The following is a 9,211-nucleotide window of genomic DNA, read 5'->3' as shown; positions in this document are numbered from 1 at the left end:
GAAAATGTCATGCATAAAAGACTGAAAAACAGATGGAGCATTGGCAAGTCCGAACGGCATCACCAGATACTCAAAATGACCCTCGGGCATATTAAATGCTGTTTTCCATTCATCTCCCTGCCTGATTCTCACCAGATTATACGCACCACGAAGATCAATCTTAGTAAACCAACTAGCCCCCTTAATCCGAGCAAACAAGTCAGAAATCAATGGCAAGGGATACTGAAACTTAACAGTGATCTTATTAACCCTTATCCGGCTGAATAGGTACAATTGTAACTATTCCGTTTTAAAATTGCAATAACTTTTTTTTGAAAAGACGTAGAGGGCTGAAATTTCGTGACATCTCTACATTTTTGGTCCAGAATATATTGGCCAAATTTCAATAAAATATCTCCACCCGCTTCCGAGATAAGGGGTCGAGATCTTTTTGCATCCATAACAAGCTGCATAGGTACAAATGTACCTCATATATTTTGAATGAAGATAATGCAAGGGAAAAAGCATAAATTTTTTTTTAATGATAATGCTATTTAACTATTATAAACAAGTAAAAAACTGTTCATTTACATTATAAAAGAAAATGTAAGAAACTTTTTTTTATTGATTTTCTTTGCAAGTAATGCATGTTGGCTTTGCTACAGAGTGTTCATCGCAAATGGGTTTCACACAAACCACACAAGACTTTCTAGTCTTGCGTTGTTTTCGCCTCAGGTCTCTGCAGACATAGCAACTACCAACAACAGGGGAGGGTCCACGACTACCATGAGGTATTTTGGGGCCAGCTGCTGGCTGCGATGCTACCACAATGCATCGTCCAAGCACCATTTCTACTGCACCTCGAAGAAAATGGTTTCTCATTATCATTTTGTTTGTACTACGATCTTCAATTGCAATCATACACAGCTGATTTGCGAGATCTTTCAGGAACTTTCTTCGTTGATCCTTTGCCCTGAAGCTTGGATTGTGTTCTCTGTAGATGATGTAGGATGCTAACCCACTGACATCAATCATATTGTAGAAAAATGCCAAAGTCCAACGTGATGTTCGTCGTTTCACAGTGTACTCTCCCAACATTTTATCCATAACATCAACGCCACCTTTTGTTATGTTGTAGTATTTTATTATCTCTGGCTTGGCTGCTAGTGTCTCTTCAACTTCTCCCGTCATGTGCATAGATGATAGAAGCACGACTGATTTGTTCTTCTTTGGTACATATGAACAGACTGTTGCATCATGATTGTAGGCAAAATTTGTCGAGTATACAGGCCTTTCTTTGGCAGGCTGCATGTTGTTAGGTAGGAACCTTTTGTTTTTTCTCACTGTACCAACTAGTGTCATGTTCCAGGAGTTCAATACCTTAGCTAGTTCCATGGTTGTAAAGAAGTTATCGGTGGTGACATTTCTTCCAGAGCCTTTATACGAGCTCACTAGGTCCAATACTGTTCGTTCTCCAATGTTTACTTGTCGAGGACCATCAGTTGGTTTCCCAGTGTAGAGCTGACCTTGTAAAGGGTAGGCATTTGATGAGTCACAAGCCCAGAAAATCTTTATGCCATATTTAGCTGGTTTTGAAGGTATATACTGGGTAAATTTAGTATGACCTCTAAATGGAAATAATTGCTCGTCGACGGTGATACAATGATATGGCTTGTAGGCTCTCTCCAGATTACTGTTCAGCATTGTCCAGATGTCCCGTATTGGTGCAGCTTTATCTGTTTGCACACGTTCTGCACGTGTATTTTCGTTGTCAAACCTGATAAATCTGAGTATCATCTTGAAGCGGTCACGAGACATGGCTGCACGTATAAGAGGCAGAGCAGCAACATTCCACATTTCCTCCAGATTCTCTTTGTTGGCTCTGTGCACACCAGCAGCAATCAGTATGCCCAAAAATGCATGAAGTTCAGTTTCAGTAAATTGCTTGAATGTTTTTTGTGGTGGCCGTTTGGAAGAATCAGGAAAACGTTGTACCAGTTCGTTGTTGTAAGCATCACAAACTCTCTTGGCCTTTCGATTCGTTTCCCGTAATATGATGTCACACATCTCGGGAGTCATGATGGACTTGAATAGCTCTTTTGCTGTATATAGGTTGCTGATTGCTGCAGGGCCACCTCTTTGTCGTAGGACATTACGAGATTTTGTTTGTGCATTTGGCAGTGGATTACTGCACCATTGAGTTTCATCCTTAGCAGTCCAAATGTCGCCTGCACTTTGAGGCACAGAATCATCCTCAACACTTTCGTCTGATTCGTATTCATTTTCATGCTCTATGACCATTTCTTGTTCAATGTCTGAATCTTCTTCAGTAACATCCACTTGTGGTACATAGTTTTCATCATCAGATGGAACATATGGTTCATCCTCATGCTCAGAATCAGATTCTTCTAGCATTCGCATTATTTCGTCAGACGTAAATCTGTAAATATGAAAAAATGTAAAATAAATAATTTTCCGAAATACTACATTATTGGCTTTTCACAAAATTATACTAACCTGCAAACACGTTTTCTTGGATTATGGCGGAAACTAGATCCAGCATTACTATCACTCATGATGACTTGCTAGATGAATTTTGGCTTCGTATTTTGTGCTGAATATAAATAAAACATCGTAAAACAATATGTAGATACTAATTATTATCCATTTTTCGTATAAAAATTATACCTATAGTGATAAGTTTCATACAAAATATATGTAAGCCAAGTCCAGGCTGAAAGACAATTTGACTGTTCTGTCCCCACATAATGAGAATAAAGGTATAACTGGCTGTTAGATGCTGTGAGACTTTCCTACCTTCGTTTCCAAGAAATTGAAGACTTCACAAGCCTAGAAATGTGTGCTCACAGCAATGAGATGAACAGCAAAATGGCTAATGAGAGGAGGGAGGCAGGAAGACAAGTAGAAGCCACTCCCAGTTTGAATTAACTTAATTGACAGCAACATAAGTGACCAGTAACAACACTGAACAATAGATATCAGCATAACATTTGTAGCTGAATGAACTTTAGTTTCTGAAACCAAGTAAAGTCTTCCCACAGTGGAGGTATATGTGAAGGTACAATTGTACCTATGCAGCCTGTTAAGGTTGTAAAATTATGCAGCCTGACAAGGGTTAAGAAGGCGGTAATCAATACACGGTCTTAGCGAACCATCCTTCTTGGCTACAAAAAAGAACCCTGCTCCCAATGGTGACGACGATGGGCGAATATGTCCCTTCTCCAGGGACTCCTTCACATAACTGCGCATAGCGGTGTGTTCAGGTACGGACAAATTAAATAAACGACCCTTAGGGAATTTACTACCAGGAATCAAATCGATAGCACAATCACAATTCCTATGCGGAGGTAGGGCATCAGACTTGGACTCTTCAAATACATCCTGAAAGTCCGACAAGAACTCTGGGATGTCAGAAGGAATGGATGACGAAATAGACAAAAATGGAACATCACCATGTACTCCCTGACAACCCCAGCTGGTTACCGACATAGAGTTCCAATCCAATACTGGATTATGGGTTTGTAGCCATGGCAACCCCAACACGACCACATCATGCAAATTATGCAGTACCAGAAAGCGAATAACTTCCTGATGTGCAGGAGCCATGCACATGGTCAGCTGGGCCCAGTACTGAGGCTTATTCTTGGCCAAAGGTGTAGCATCAATTCCTCTCAACGGAATAGGACACCGCAAAGGCTCCAAGAAAAATCCACAACGTTTAGCATAATCCAAATCCATCAGATTCAGGGCAGCGCCTGAATCCACAAACGCCATGACAGAATACGATGACAAAGAGCACATTAAGGTAATGGACAAAAGGAATTTGGACTGTACAGTACCAATAACGGCAGAGCTATCGAACCGCCTAGTGCGTTTAGGACAATTTGAAATAGCATGAGTAGAATCACCACAATAGAAACACAGTCTGTTCAGACGTCTGTGTTCTTGCCGTTCTACTTTAGTCATAGTCCTGTCACACTGCATAGGCTCAGGTTTACTCTCAGACAATACCGCCAGATGGTGCACAGATTTACGCTCGCGCAAGCGACGATCGATCTGAATGGCCAAGGACATAGACTCATTCAAACCAGCAGGCATAGGAAATCCCACCATTACATCCTTAAGAGCTTCAGAGAGACCCTTTCTGAACAAAGCCGCTAGTGCAGATTCATTCCACAGAGTGAGTACTGACCACTTCCTAAATTTCTGACAATATACTTCTACATCATCCTGACCCTGGCATAAAGCCAGCAGATTTTTCTCAGCCTGATCCACTGAATTAGGCTCATCGTAAAGCAATCCCAGCGCCTGGAAAAATGCATCAACATTACTCAATGCAGAATCTCCTGGTGCAAGAGAAAACGCCCAGTCCTGTGGGTCGCCGCGCAAAAAAGAAATAATAATCAAAACCTGTTGAATAGGATTACCAGAAGAATGAGGTTTCAAGGCCAAAAATAGCTTACAATTATTTCTGAAGCTCAGGAACTTAGTTCTGTCACCAAAAAACAAATCAGGAATCGGAATTCTTGGTTCTAGCATCGATTTCTGATCAATAGTATCTTGAATCTTTTGTACATTTACAACGAGATTATCCATTGAGGAGCACAGAGCCTGAATATCCATGTCCACAGCTGTGTCCTGAAGCACTCTAATGTCTAGGGGAAAAAAAAGACTGAAGACAGAGCTAAGAAAAAAAAATGATGTCAGGATTTCTTTTTTCCCTCTATTGGGAATCATTGGTGACTCCTTGTACTGTTATGGCTGGCAATCAGGCAACACAGCGTGCAGTAATCAGCGCACATACAGAGATCTGGCAAAAACCAAAAACAATAGGACGAGCTCTGAGACGTGGAATCTCTGTAGACTGCAGTACCTGATCTATCCTCACACAACTATAAGCAGCAGTGGATTGCGCCTATCACTACCTATGCAACTCGGCACTGCCTGAGGAGCTGACTAGCCTGAAGATAGAAATACAAGCCTGACTTACCTCAGAGAAATACCCCAAAGGAATAGGCAGCCCCCCACATATAATGACTGTTAGCAAGATGAAAAGACAAACGTAGGAATGAAATAGATTCAGCAAAGTGAGGCCCGATATTCTAGACAGAGCGAGGATAGCAAAGAGAACTATGCAGTCTACAAAAAACCCTAAAACGAAAACCACGCAAAGGGGCAAAAAGACCCACCGTGCCGAACTAACAGCACGGCGGTGCACCCCTTTGCTTCTCAGAGCTTCCAGAAAAAGTTAATAGCAAGCTGGACAGAAAAAACAGAAAACAAACTAGAAGCACTTATCTAGCAGAGCAGCAGGCCCAAGGAAAGATGCAGTAGCTCAGATCCAACACTGGAACATTGACAAGGAGCAAGGAAGACAGACTCAGGTGGAGCTAAATAGCAAGGCAGCCAACGAGCTCACCAAAACACCTGAGGGAGGAAGCCCAGAGACTGCAATACCACTTGTGACCACAGAAGTGAACTCAGCCACAGAATTCACAACAGGAAGCATGGAGACACGGGGAAGTATGGAGACACTGGGGAAGTATGGAGACACAGGGGGAAGAATGGAGACACGGGGAAATATGGAGACACGGGGAAATATGGAGACACGGGGGGGGGGGGACAACGGAGACACAAGGGGAAGTATGGCGACACGGGGAAGTATGGAGACACTGGGGAAGTATGGAGACACAGGGGGAAGAATGGAGACACGGGGAAATATGGAGACACGGGGAAATATGGAGACACGGGGGGAACAACGGAGACACAGGGGGAAGTATGGAGACACGGGGAAGTATGGAGACACAGGGGGAAGTATGGAGACACAGGGGGAAGTATGGAGGGGAAGTATGGAGACACAGGGGGAAGTATGGAGACACAGGGGGAAGTATGGAGACACGGGGAAGTATGGAGACATAGGGGGAAGTATGGAGAAACGGGGAAGTATGGAGACACGGGGCAGAATGGAGGCACGGGGACGTATGGAGACACGGGGAAGTATGGAGACACGGGGAAGTATGGAGACACGGGGAAGTATGGAGACACAGGGGGAAGTGTTATGTTTGCTAATGACAGGTGTTATGAAGGCAATCCAGAAACACAGTGTGCTTAGCGATCAGAGCGCACACAGTGATCTGACAAATACCCAAAAATACAAGAACGAGCTCTGAGACGTGGAAACTCTGTAGACTGCACACCTGATCCTATCCTAAACACAACTAAAAGCGGCTGTGGATTGCGCCTAACAACTACCTAGGCAACTCGGCACAGCCTAAGAAACTAGCTAGCCTGAAGATAGAAAAATAGGCCTGACTTGCCCCAGAGAAATTCCCCAAAGGAAAAGGCAGCCCCCCACATATAATGACTGTGAGTAAGATGAAAAGACAAAACGTAGGGATGAAATAGATTCAGCAGAGTGGGGCCCGATATTCTAGGACAGAGCGAGGACAGTAAAGCGAACTTTGCAGTCTACAAAAAACCCTAAAGCAAAACCACGCAAAGGGGGCAAAAAAAACCCACCGTGCTGAACTAACGGCACGGCGGTACACCCTTTGCGTCTCAGAGCTTCCAGCAAAACAAAAGACAAGCTGGACAGAAAAAAAGCAACAAAAAGCAAAAAGCACTTAGCTATACAGAGCAGCAGGTCACAGGAACAATCAGGAGAAGCTCAGATCCAACACTGAAACATTGACAAGGAGCAAGGATAGCAGCATCAGGCGGAGTTAAGTAATGAAGCAGTTAACGAGCTCACCAGAACACCTGAGGGAGGAAGCTCAGAAGCTGCAGTACCACTTGTGACCACAGGAGTGAATTCAGCCACAGAATTCACAACAGTACCCCCCCCCTTGAGGAGGGGTCACCGAACCCTCACCAGAGCCCCCAGGCCTACCAGGATGAGCCGCATGAAAGGCACGAACAAGATCGGGAGCATGAACATCATAGGCAAAAACCCAGGAATTATCTTCCTGAGCATAACCCTTCCATTTAACCAGATACTGGAGTTTCCGTCTAGAAACACGAGAATCCAAAATCTTCTCCACAATATACTTCAATTCCCCCTCCACCAAAACCGGGGCAGGAGGCTCAACAGATGGAACCATAGGTGCCACGTATCTCCGCAACAACGACCTATGGAATACATTATGTATGGAAAAGGAGTCTGGGAGGGTCAGACGAAAAGACACAGGATTGATAATCTCAGAAATCCTATACGGACCAATAAAACGAGGTTTAAATTTAGGAGAGGAAACCTTCATAGGAATATGACGAGAAGATAACCAAACCAGATCCCCAACACGAAGTTTTGGAACCACACGGCATCTGCGATTAGCGAAAAGTTGAGCCTTCTCCTGGGACAAGGTCAAATTGTCCACTACCTGAGTCCAGATCTGCTGCAACCTGTCCACCACAGAATCCACACCAGGACAGTCCGAAGACTCAACCTGTCCTGAAGAGAAACGAGGATGGAACCCAGAATTGCAGAAAAATGGAGAAACCAAGGTAGCCGAGCTGGCCCGATTATTAAGGGCGAACTCAGCCAACGGCAAAAAGGACACCCAATCATCCTGGTCTGCAGAAACAAAACATCTCAGATATGTTTCCAAGGTCTGATTGGTTCGTTCGGTCTGGCCATTAGTCTGAGGATGGAAAGCCGAGGAAAAGGATAGGTCAATGCCCATCCTACCACAAAAGGCTCGCCAGAACCTTGAAACAAACTGGGAACCTCTGTCAGAAACAATATTCTCAGGAATGCCATGCAACCGAACCACATGCTGAAAGAACAAAGGTACCAAATCAGAGGAGGAAGGCAATTTAGCCAAGGGCACCAGATGGACCATTTTAGAAAAGCGATCACAGACCACCCAAATGACTGACATCTTTTGAGAAACGGGAAGGTCAGAAATGAAATCCATCGAAATATGTGTCCAAGGCCTCTTTGGGACCGGCAAGGGCAAAAGCAACCCACTGGCACGAGAACAGGAGGGCTTAGCCCTAGCACAAATCCCACAGGACTGCACAAAAGTACGTACATCCCGTGACAGAGATGGCCACCAGAAGGATCTAGCCACTAACTCTCTGGTACCAAAGATTCCAGGATGACCAGCCAACACCGAACAATGAAGTTCAGAGATAAGTTTATTAGTCCACCTATCAGGGACGAACAGTTTCTCCGCTGGACAACGATCAGGTTTATTCGCCTGAAATTTTTGCAGCACCCGCCGCAAATCAGGGGAGATGGCAGACACAATGACTCCTTCCTTGAGGATACCCGCTGGCTCAGATAAACCCGGAGAGTCGGGCACAAAACTCCTAGACAGAGCATCCGCCTTCACATTTTTAGAGCCCGGAAGGTACGAAATCACAAAGTCGAAGCGGGCAAAAAATAACGACCAACGGGCCTGTCTAGGATTCAAGCGCTTGGCAGACTCGAGATAAGTCAAGTTCTTATGATCAGTCAATACCACCACGCGATGCTTAGCTCCTTCAAGCCAATGACGCCACTCCTCGAATGCCCACTTCATGGCCAGCAACTCTCGGTTGCCCACATCATAATTACGCTCAGCGGGCGAAAACTTCCTGGAAAAGAAAGCACATGGTTTCATCACTGAGCAATCAGAACCTCTCTGTGACAAAACCGCCCCTGCTCCAATCTCAGAAGCATCAACCTCGACCTGGAACGGAAGAGAAACATCTGGCTGACACAACACAGGGGCAGAACAAAAACGACGCTTCAACTCCTGAAAAGCTTCCACAGCAGCAGAAGACCAATTGACCAAATCAGCACCCTTCTTGGTCAAATCGGTCAATGGTTTGGCAATGCTAGAAAAATTACAGATGAAGCGACGATAAAAATTAGCAAAGCCCAGGAACTTTTGCAGACTTTTCAGAGATGTCGGCTGAGTCCAATCCTGGATGGCTTGGACCTTAACCGGATCCATCTCGATAGTAGAAGGGGAAAAGATGAACCCCAAAAATGAAACTTTCTGCACACCGAAGAGACACTTTGATCCCTTCACAAACAAAGAGTTAGCACGCAGGACCTGAAAAACCATTCTGACCTGCTTCACATGAGACTCCCAATCATCTGAGAAGATCAAAATGTCATCCAAGAAAAACAATCAGGAATTTATCCAGATACTCACGGAAGATGTCATGCATAAAAGACTGAAACACAGATGGAGCATTGGCAAGTCCGAACGGCATCACTAGA

This window comes from Ranitomeya imitator, chromosome 1, assembly GCF_032444005.1.
Source record: "Ranitomeya imitator isolate aRanImi1 chromosome 1, aRanImi1.pri, whole genome shotgun sequence".
NCBI lineage: Eukaryota > Metazoa > Chordata > Amphibia > Anura > Dendrobatidae > Ranitomeya > Ranitomeya imitator.
This window is presented reverse-complemented; position numbering follows the sequence as displayed.